Source organism: Suricata suricatta, unplaced genomic scaffold (genome assembly GCF_006229205.1).
Source record: "Suricata suricatta isolate VVHF042 unplaced genomic scaffold, meerkat_22Aug2017_6uvM2_HiC HiC_scaffold_24, whole genome shotgun sequence".
NCBI classification, from domain to species: Eukaryota; Metazoa; Chordata; class Mammalia; order Carnivora; family Herpestidae; genus Suricata; species Suricata suricatta.
Window position 1 is genome coordinate 674,527 of NW_021869325.1, and position 10,713 is coordinate 685,239.

Here is a 10,713-nt window from a genome sequence, read left to right on the forward strand (position 1 = left end):
CCAAATTCCAGCCAGTCAATATTTGTGGAGTATCCACTGTGTGGAAAGTGTTGTAGTGGCACCATGGACAGCTGGAAACAAAGTGAGCATTTTATGACAAGGAATTAACAATTCAGTTGGGTCACCGAAGTGTCGAACCCTCAGTATCATGCTTGTCACTCTGATATGAAGCTGAATGGAACACTAGTAAGTAAGCTCACTCAAGTATTTTTATTTTTCTACAGGACTGAGGTCTTGTCCATGATGCTGTCATATCCTGAATGTTAATTGCAGCATACTGATCTTGTCCATCATTTCCATCGAAGGTTGCTGGAATGCTGAGGCAAATTTTCCAGGCTCTATTTCCATGCAGTCTCTTAGTTCCCTCCATACAATAATAAGTGGGAATTAGAACCCTGTTCCCAAAGAGCAGACTGAAACTCTCAAACAAGGAAGTAGAAAGAAAAGCTGTTCCCATATTTTTGGGAAGACACCTAAAAAAATCAAAAGAGTAACCAATGATAAGCAAAAGGACCATCCCCAACCAGAGGTTAATATACATCACTGGGCAGCAAATATTATAACAAAGCATGCTAGGATTGATGGAAAATTCAGTCTAGAAAGGCAAGATCATCAGAGAACCAAAGCATTAATTAAATGTATTCCAAAAACAGGATCAATAATTGTACTAGTGTTATAAGAAAGCCTTGAATACAAATATGTATATCTGGGTAGGTGTGTGGATGACACTCAAGGAGACTTTGACCTTGGGGAAAGGAGGTAACCATATTAACATTTTAGTGGAGCTGGGGCAAATAGCAGACCACCCTGAATTGTTTTGGGAAATCTGAACATAAACAAGACAGAATATTAGCAAAGCCCAGTCTAGGACTGCAGGAGGTGAAGCTGGAGGAGCCCAATAATGAGATAGAAAAATAGTTGCAGGAAGTTGTCATGGATAATAAAAAAAATGTGTTATTTGGGATGATGTTTCCTCTGGGCAAAGGACAGTCTCATGTCAAAAACCCTGGAGAGGAATTATTGATTTAGAAGGCAATTATTAGATTGTTGAAAGGCAGCTCTTTTTTTCTCTTAGGCCCTATCTAAAACATGGAGATGGAGATGGAGATGGAGAGCAAACCCAAATACAGGTGTAAGAAAATAGTTAGAAGCCCCCTCCTGCAACATTTCTTTCTTTGTTTATTAATAAATGCAGTACATAAGTTGTACAGCTGGTACAGTCCTAGGCTGAGCACAAGACCAATATATCCTCTACATCACTGACTAAGTGTTTTTCTTGGGGAGATTTACTTAGTACATAAACAATTTCTTGATAACTAAAGATGCTATTAAGAAAATGAAGCAGGGTAGGATGTCAGAATGAATGGGCAGGGGGTGAGGAGGCCATTTTGGGAAAGTGGTTAGATAATAGTGAGAGAGGACTTTAATGTGAACAGTGAATTAGGCAAAGGCTCTGAGGACAGAGTGTTTAAAAGAAAAACTTCTATTCTAGGGGTGCCTGGGTCAGTTAAATGTCCAACTCTTGATTTCCACTCAGGTCGTGATCTCATGGTTCATGAGGTCAAACCCCACATCAGGTTCTATACTGACAGCACAGAGCCTTCTTGGGATTCTCTCTCTCTCATTCTCTCTCTCTCTCTCTCTCTCTTTCTCTCTCTCTCTCTCCCCCACCCCCACCCCCTCAAAATAAATAAATAAACAAAAATCCCTCCCATTTTGTAAGCTTCTTTCATTTTCATAGGGGTCAGTTGCTTGGCTATGTCTCTATATTGGTAAAACTTCCAGTTAATTCTCAGTATCAAGGGATCCTCTTTTTAAATTACTTCTATGCCTATAATAAGGACAATATTTAGGATAAATAGATGAGCTTTTGGAAGACAACAGAGAAAAGATCGAATCCCTCCCACTTAAAGCTATGTGACTTTGACCAAATTACATAATCTGTCCAGACTTCAGTTTCCTCATAAAGCTATTATAAGGGTTCAGTTAAAATATATAATATATTTTATGTATATATCTATGTATATATATATTTATGTACCACATACATGGTAGATATAATAAATGGAAGATTAGTAGTTAATCAGTTGTCAAAATAACAATTACCAGTGCAGCCTACAATTCTGATGAAAAAAAAGAACATAGTGAACCTATAAGCATTTCTGGTCCCAGAACCATCTAAAGAAATTCAGATAACCCTTTAAGAGGGCTTGTAAGAAAGGTCAAGAAATTATTTGAACATGTGAACATTTTTAACTAAAAGTTACATAAGTTCACCACATAGTAGCTCAAGTTCCAACTGTGTATTCTCAGTTAAAGAATGCAATGAATAATATAATATGATTAAGTATTTATGAACGAGAACAATCTTTCAGGATGATTTCTCTATGACGATCTGTTTCACTTATGTTGGTTTGTGGGCACACTTAAGTAAAACCCTGCAAAACTCAAGAGATTACTTTTCCAAGGATTGGCATCTAGATTATTTTAAAATGACATTTCTTAGTTTTAAAGAGAGGTCACTTATTATTTCCAAAGGAGTAAAACAGTTTCTTGGCCTTCACCTCTGAACCCTCACCTTCCCAAAACACATCTCCAGCAATCTGCAAACCCGTCCATATGGAATGATTTAATTTGACAAAGGACTAAAATACCAATTAACTTTATTTTAATTGACTCAACTGTGTGATGTCTGGAAAAGTTGATGACTCAAAAGAAAATATGACAAGAATGTTTTCAGATCAGAGGGAAATTGCAAAACTTTTGGCTGGGCACCAAATAGGCAAACTTTGGCAATATCCTGTAATAAACACCAGGAGAAAATTGCGAGGTATGCAACAATTTATTCAGGACAATTTTTAAAGGGTTTCCATTGGATAAAATGGCCTTTTCTTTTTTTCATTTAATCTTGCGTGCCTGTCTGTGTTTAGTATTCTTCACAATGAACTACTAATTAGAACCAGACCTAGTACAAGCATCTCTGAAATTCTCCTCAGTCACTGTTGACCTGTGACACCCTTATGATTTCTACTGTGAACCATTATTATGCAGTCGCTTGCCTTAAAAAAAAAAATTTAGGATTAGGATTGAGTTGCAAACTTGAATTCTTCCTTAGTGTGGAGTTTCCAGACCAGACCCCATCATACTCACCTAATGTGAGAAGGGTGAGGATACTAAAAAGGTATTTGTTATAATGGTTCAGAGCTTGGATTCTAGCACTGGTTGAAATCTCCATTTTAGTAACAGATTTCTTATCTGTTCTTATCTGTAGCGAGGTTTCCTTGAGCCTGTTAGTTAACCTTTCCACATCTCAGTTTCTCATCTACAAAATGGAGCTAACAGTATTAGTTCCTTCCACGTAGGGTTAAAGCAAGGATAAAACAAAATAAATTATGTAAAGTGTTTACACACAGTGGACCTAATTATATTGTCTTATAACCTTGTCAGTTTAGAAGGGAAAAAAATGCTGATCTTATTTATATGCATTGGGTCAGATATTCAACCAGATAAACAATTCCCTTTACTTCACAGGGTAGTTTACTATCGATCCCTTCTGACAAACATTAGTTAGTTTTAGTCTGTGGAGTTGATGAGAATTTTGTTTCAGCATTCACGTCAGTCAGAATGACTGCACCAATCTTGTTTGTAAACATTACCTCAGTAAACTTGATCTGAAATCATGTAGTTTTGTTGTTTTTTTCTGAAGCTTAATTCAGTAGTGGTCAGGAAACCTAGACCAACCAACTATAAGTAAAATAATACAACATTAATTTTTATGTACCCCCCCTCATTTTTATCTATTCAGATGGGTTTACACACCTAAAATAATGATGAATTGATTTAAAGAGAGCCCATGTCTTAAGAAATTTATATATATTAAAAGACAAGATTTTATATATTAGAAGAGATAAACTCTCTGGACTTCTTAGGCACAGGTGACCTAAAATTATATGCTCACTGTTTTCTGAATATCAACCCGGAGACTCCAAAGGACAATATTCTCACATCACACTTTCCAAAACAATTAAACCCAGTTGGGGTGAATGAAATGATTAATCTTTAAAAAATTTTTTTAATGTTTATTTATTTTGAGAGAGAGAGAGCTCAGGTGGAGGAGCAACAGAGAGATCAAAGGAGACATAGAATCCAAAGCAGGCTTCAGGCTCTGAACTGCCGGCACAGAGCCCGATGCCGTGCTCAAACCCACAAACTGCGAGATCATAACCTGAGCCTAAGTCGGGCATGTAACCAACTGAGCCACCCAGGCATCCCAAAATGATTAATCTTCAAGGAGTGTGGAGGGGGAGCAGAGGTGCTGCTGAGAGGGAAGAGTTATAACACAAAGACATGTGGTTTCAAACTGACATCTTGCACAGTATCTAGGAATGGCTAGAACTAAAATAAGGACTACAAAACAATGGTCCTATTGTGTTCCAGGAATTTAATTGAAAAGCGTAGGAGGTACAGAGCTTCTGGATGGTCTTCCAGAGACATTCAGTAATATCCCACGAGGCTTGGAGACCTTCGGAAGACACCACATATCTGAAAATGCACAGGTAACTAAAGAAGCACTTTTTACCTTCTTAGCTCTTCGATACCTCACAGAAATATACCCAGATGCAGTACTGTTTGAGGGGAAATCAAACTTACTTACTACAAAAACTTATATCCTAGCAAGCATGTCCACTTCTCTCTTCAGATTTGGCAAAATTTAGTTTAAATTTTATCTTTAACTCAAGCTCTTGATAATATATTGAGGAAGTGTGAATGGAAGGAAAGACTCAAACCAAGGACTTTAATGTAGCTCATTGCCAACAAGTTTTCTTAATTCAAGTTGTCTTCGCCTTTATTCTTAGACCTAGATGTTGATGACTGTCACAAGGCAAAAAGTAAGTCAAAAATGCTTTTGTATCTTGCCATAATAAAGGGAGATACTTTAAAAGTCTGGGAAATGGTCAAGATATGGATTTTATAATTTAGTAATCCTGAGAAATTTTGACATGCAGGAAAGATGATGGTGATTTGCTTATACACAAGGAGTGAACGTGTCAATATTTTCATATTCTAAATTTGTCTAAAATAAGTACATATGCTTGGCAGAGTGTTTGATATATACCAACAAATATTTATAAATATAAATATATTTTATATATGAAAGAAAGGAAAGGAAATATGTACACACACACTTAATTCATGTTAGCAGTTGCATAACAATCTATTACATTAGTTAGTATGTGTTTTTTAGTTTTCTATAGATTGAAATTCAGATTGTTTACATATAATGCTGAATTAAAAATTCTTACACCCAAATCAAAGTGGAATTATTGGATAAAAGGTACAAATATTTGTAATCTAATAGAAAATCCTTAGATATGTCCATATTCAAACTCAATTTTTTAAACATTTATTTATTGTGAGACAAAAACAGAGCATGAGTAGGGGAGGGGCAGAGAGAGAGGGAGACACAGAATCTGAAGCAGGTTCCAGATGCGGAGCTCAAACCCAGGAACCATAAGATCATGCATGACCTGAGCTGAAGTTGGCCACTGGGCCACTTAACTGACTGAGCCACCCAGATGCCTTCAAACTCAAATTTTAAAAAATCTCAATTGGGGCACCTAGGTGGCTCAGTCGGTTAAATGTCCAACTTTGGCTCAGGAGTTGGTTCGAGCCCCAAATCCAGGCTCAGAGCCTGGGGCCTGCTTCAGATTCTGTGTTTCCCTCTCTCTCTGTCCCTCCCTTGCTTGTGCTCAGTCTTTATCTGTATCTCAAAAATGAATAAACACTAAAAAAATTAATCTCAATTAAATAAATGCAGACCTGAATAAAATACTCAGAATACAACACAACACAAATATAAAAGAGTGGTAATAAGACATAGAAAATATAGTGAAAAAGTCTAATATGTCATATTGAAGAATCAGAAGCAGAGAATATGGGAGAGGCAAATTTTGAAGAGAAACTGGCTGAGAAAGTTACAAAATGAATGATAAATAGAAATGTTCAAAATTTTCAAAGACCATAAATTGATAACTAGGGCTATCATAATAAAGCTAGAGAATGCTAAAATAAAAATTTTAAAGTGTAAAGCAAGTAGGGAGAAAAGACAAATAATATAAGAAGAAAGTAAAATTAGATAGTAAAGAACTAAAGAGCAACATTGAAGGTATGCAGTGAAACACATGTGTTTCAATTCACAGCATAAGTTTCAAAATCACAGGGTTTTGAGTTGAGAGTAAACTCAGTTTCAGCCAACATTAAGAAGCAGCTTCCAAAATAAACTTGAACCAATATGAACTTAGACCTTATTTATAGAAATCTAGTGAACCTATTACAATAAGGGGAAAGAGTTTCAATTTGCTATATGATTTACTTGGTAAAATTACATTAAGATTGCGGGGCTTAGTTCTGGTATCATCGTGTTTCAAGTGAAGAAACTCAAAGTTCTGTTATTCCAGGGGCAGATGAAGAAACTGGGGATATATAGCAGAAGTAACATATAGAGATCATGACAGTTTTAATCAACTATCAATATGAATGGCTGCCACAAATTAGCTATGTCTTACATGGAATATATTCGAATGCTTGTCTCCCAGAATAGGAATCAAATATGTTCTGTCCCTGAGAACTACATGTGCATTGTCATATTTTGAGGGGAAAAAACCTGATTATTAGAACTAAATGCAGATAGAAGGACCTCTTTCAAAAGATAAAGAACTTCCTATCATTAGAGATATTCAAAAGAAAACCTAGAAAGCAGTTGGCAAATAGGCTATACAGAGAATTCAGGAAGTATATGAAAAAGAAAAAAAAGCTATGTGTTAGTTGGCCTGGAAGGAGTTGAACCTCCACTGAGAGTATCCTCTCTGGAGGAAAAAATAGAAATCAATGGAAACTTTCACAATGTCCCATCTTACCCAGAAAAGGTCTCACCCTGGCTCTATCGTCAAGTTAAACCAATCAAAATGAAAATTAAATACTGGCCCTTTGTCTTTTTTTTTTTTTTTTTTTTTTTTTTACTTAAAAGAAAAACCCAGTTCCTCCTATATTATGGACTTTTAGTTTAAAAAATCTGTTGGGTACACTTACTCACTTGCCTTTGATGAGAATCCAAGAAAAAGAATCCAAGCTCTAACGACAATATTGGGAGTGCCGATTTCTATATTTTCACTCTGATATTTTGTGAACTACACTATACCATTTCTTTGGATGAAGTTAAATCACTTAGTGACATCGAGGAAAGGAAATTTGACTCGCTGAATCAAAATTCTATAAAGCAGAGAGGGCACTAAACTCAGCAGAGATGTCAAAAGATGGAATCAGACCTGGATTCAAGTGCTCGCTCTGGCATTTATTACTTTGCTAGTTGAGCAAGTCACTTGACCTTCCTGAGTCTTCAGTCTCCCATCTATAAAATGAGGATAATAGTAACTACGCCAAGTGTTATTGGAAAGTTTAAATAAGAGGGAAAAACTGTAGCTCAGACCTGGCACAGAGTTAGTGTCTGAGATGTGTTACTTTTCCCGTCTTCAACTCACTGATTCATAATTGATTTGTTTGCTTTTAAGGAATGAATAAAATAGTTTCACAAGACTAAGCTGCACGAAGGTAAGAACCAAATATCAGATACCCAGGGCTTGGCACAAAGTAGGTCCTTACAAATAAATCAATATTATAATTTCAAATATTTTAACTATATCATTAATCTGAAAAACAAAAGTTAAGATCAACATTTCTCTGTCACTTTATGACTTGAATTATTATGCCAAAGCAATGACACCGTTTCAAAACATAGGAAATTCTTTTTGTACTTTTAAATACTATGTCGCAATAGGAGCTATATTTTCTTATATTCCAATTTAAGAGCCCACATACTCTATAGGACAACTTTTTGGAACAGACCAAACCCCCAAAAGCCCTAACATCTAACCAACTGACACTGCCTTTTAAGCGTGTATTTGTAGATGTCATTTAAAAAAATCAACTTTCCACTTCATCATAAGAGTTTTCAATAAACTCCATCTGGTTTGCACTGCATTTCAAAATTCAAACCCAGTGTCTGTCATGTGTGTTTAATTTTAGAGGGAGAGAGTACAGAATGATTTGAAGTTGTTTAATAACACAGATAAAGGCTATGCTGATACTGTATTGCCAAAATACAATTACCTCTTGTTGTTGCTCTTATTGTTGCTAGTATGTACCAAATTTAAAATTTTCTTTTAAATTATAAGCTTGGGAGGTAAGGTATAAGCATCATTTTGGGTACACATTGAGCTTACATGCATTCATAGGTGTTCATAGGCAGCATGTACTCAATGAGAATTTCAGACACAAACCCCTTCCTCCCAAAGAAGAGAGAAGAAAGGAGGGAGGGAAAGTGGAGAAAGAGAGAAAAATTCTTCACTAACATCTTTATCAAACAATTAGTCATCCTTGGGAAATGTGGTTCAGTTTCTTTGATAGTGTAATGTTTAAACAAAAGAATAATTATTACACTAGTTACAGAAATCAAGCTGTCTTGGGGGAAAACTTTTTGATAAATGAAAGGCATTTCATCTTCTTGTGTACAGAGTGCTATAAAATGATTTCCCTTGGGAGAATGAGTCCACTGTTAATGAAAAAAAGCGCATGCTAGGAGTCCATTCACAGTGCTTTTAGCCCTGCTCCCAGTCATCAGAAAATCACTAAACAATTCTCCAGTGTTAACATAATAGATGACATATTTGCTAAAGCAAGTAAATACCACCAAATATGTAACTGACAAAGAGAAATTCCTGATTTTGCAGAATCACTAATACTCAGAAACTAATTTTTTCTTGAAAATGTTAGTCAATAATGGTTTTTCTTGAACATCCTAAAACAGAGGTGGACAAGACATGGCAGGACATGTGGAATTAAGATGATACACATTAAGAGAATTTTAACAAATTACTAAACTAATATATCCAAAAAACCTTAAAAGTATAATTTATTATAAGGCAACTAGCTCTGAATCTAAAATTTACTCTCAAAATTTTCTGTATACTATATGTTCTGCCTTTAGGATGAGCTTTTTTTTTAAAAATGTAATTTATTGTTAAATTGGCTTCCATACAACACCCCAGTGCAGGATGAACTTTCAACAAACACGGTCCTTAATTGGTAAGCACCAGCTCCCCACGTTCTCGGCTCAAAGAGAACACTTCTCAGAATGCAAAAAGGTACAGAAGTCAAGTTTATTAGGTACAACGATTCATATCATGTGTTTAAAAAAATACCTTGGGGCACCTGGGTGGATCAGTCGGTCCGACTTCAGCCCAGGTCATGATTTCAGTTTGTGGGTTCGAGCCCCACATCGGGCTCTGTGCTGACAGCTCAGAGCTGGGAGACTGCTTCAGGTTCTGTGTCTCCCTTTCTATTCCTCTGCTCTCTCCCAAAAGTAAATAAACATTAAAATTTTTAAAAATAATCTCTTTATCATCTTATTTCTTACTATGCAGATAATCAATACAAAAGCTCCAGAAAATATTTTGGTGGTGGAAAAGCTCAGGCACCTTCTTGCATTAAGTGACTCATGGTTGCAGGGATTGGGGGAGGGGCGGCTTTGAGATCTCTATGACACCACCTCTTGGTGTACTCCGCAGCTTACACCCCCAGGTAAGAGTGGTGCAGCACCTGCTTCTCTGCATTAGTCATATACCTGGCAGCCTTTCAGGGGTCCCAGCTTTGTGCCCAGTTCATTCACGCAATGCCAGCTCCATGGCTTAGCAGGTATGTGACACTGAGGAAGTAACATCACTTCTTTGAACTCCATTAGTAGGTATTAAATATGATAATGTACTGCATACACACAGCTCATTTTCTGGTCCATAGTAGGCATTCAGTATATGACTACAGTATAGTAGTACCATTACTATTCTTTTTATTAACTCCCAATTCAAGAGGAAAATTGTTGCCTAAAGAAGCCTTATCAGAGTGCACAGGGTCAAATATAAGGATTATAAACCAACAAACTCGAATATTTGCAGTCATGTTCAAATTATAGAATAAAGAAACATTCCTACAAGCTAAGACAAAGGATCACGTTTTCCCTTAAGAAAGGCAGAAATAAATTGGATTTTTCTGACTAACCAAGTTTAAAGACTATAAGCCTTATTAAACACACAGTAAATAATGGCTTTTCATTAATGTGATTTATTTAGATGTAAAGAAACTGGAGAGATGCACATCCTGAACTTATTATAAATCCCAAACTCCTGAACTGCCGAAAGAATAGAGTGAGCATATCGTCCGTACTCCAGAAGCAGAAATCACTGTTTTAAGGGTTGAAACAATTTCACTAACACATGGAAAGGATTTCTTCCAGATACACTGCAAAGACTTGAAAATAAAATTTGATAATAGAAATACAATGCAACCCTAAGGTGAACTTGGTAGGTAAGCCAAGATTCAAGGGGTCAGAGAGTTATTTCCTTATGACTCGATCTTCACCTACCTAAGTTCCCAAGGGTCTGCAGACCTTGTAGTAGTTGACTGGCAGCAGCTGGCATGGTTATCAAAGATTTTCACTGGATAAACACACTTATTCAGTACCTATTATATGCCAGACGATAAAGACACAAAAATGACTAAGATGCTTCTTTTTAAAAAATATTTATTTACTTATTTTGAGGGAGAAAGAGAAAACATGAACAGGGGAGGGGTAGAGAGAGAGAGGGAGAGAGAAAATACCAT

General features: G+C 36.2%; 1 long non-coding RNA gene across 1 annotated transcript; it reads left to right on the plus strand.

Moving 5' to 3' along the window:
- Positions 1-34: 34 nt before the first annotated feature.
- Positions 35-10,391, plus strand: LOC115284865. The gene is made up of 4 exons (XR_003905356.1): positions 35-186; positions 4,438-4,556; positions 7,569-7,608; positions 10,182-10,391. It is a non-coding gene; the product is annotated as an uncharacterized LOC115284865 (long non-coding RNA).
- Positions 10,392-10,713: the final 322 nt, after the last annotated feature.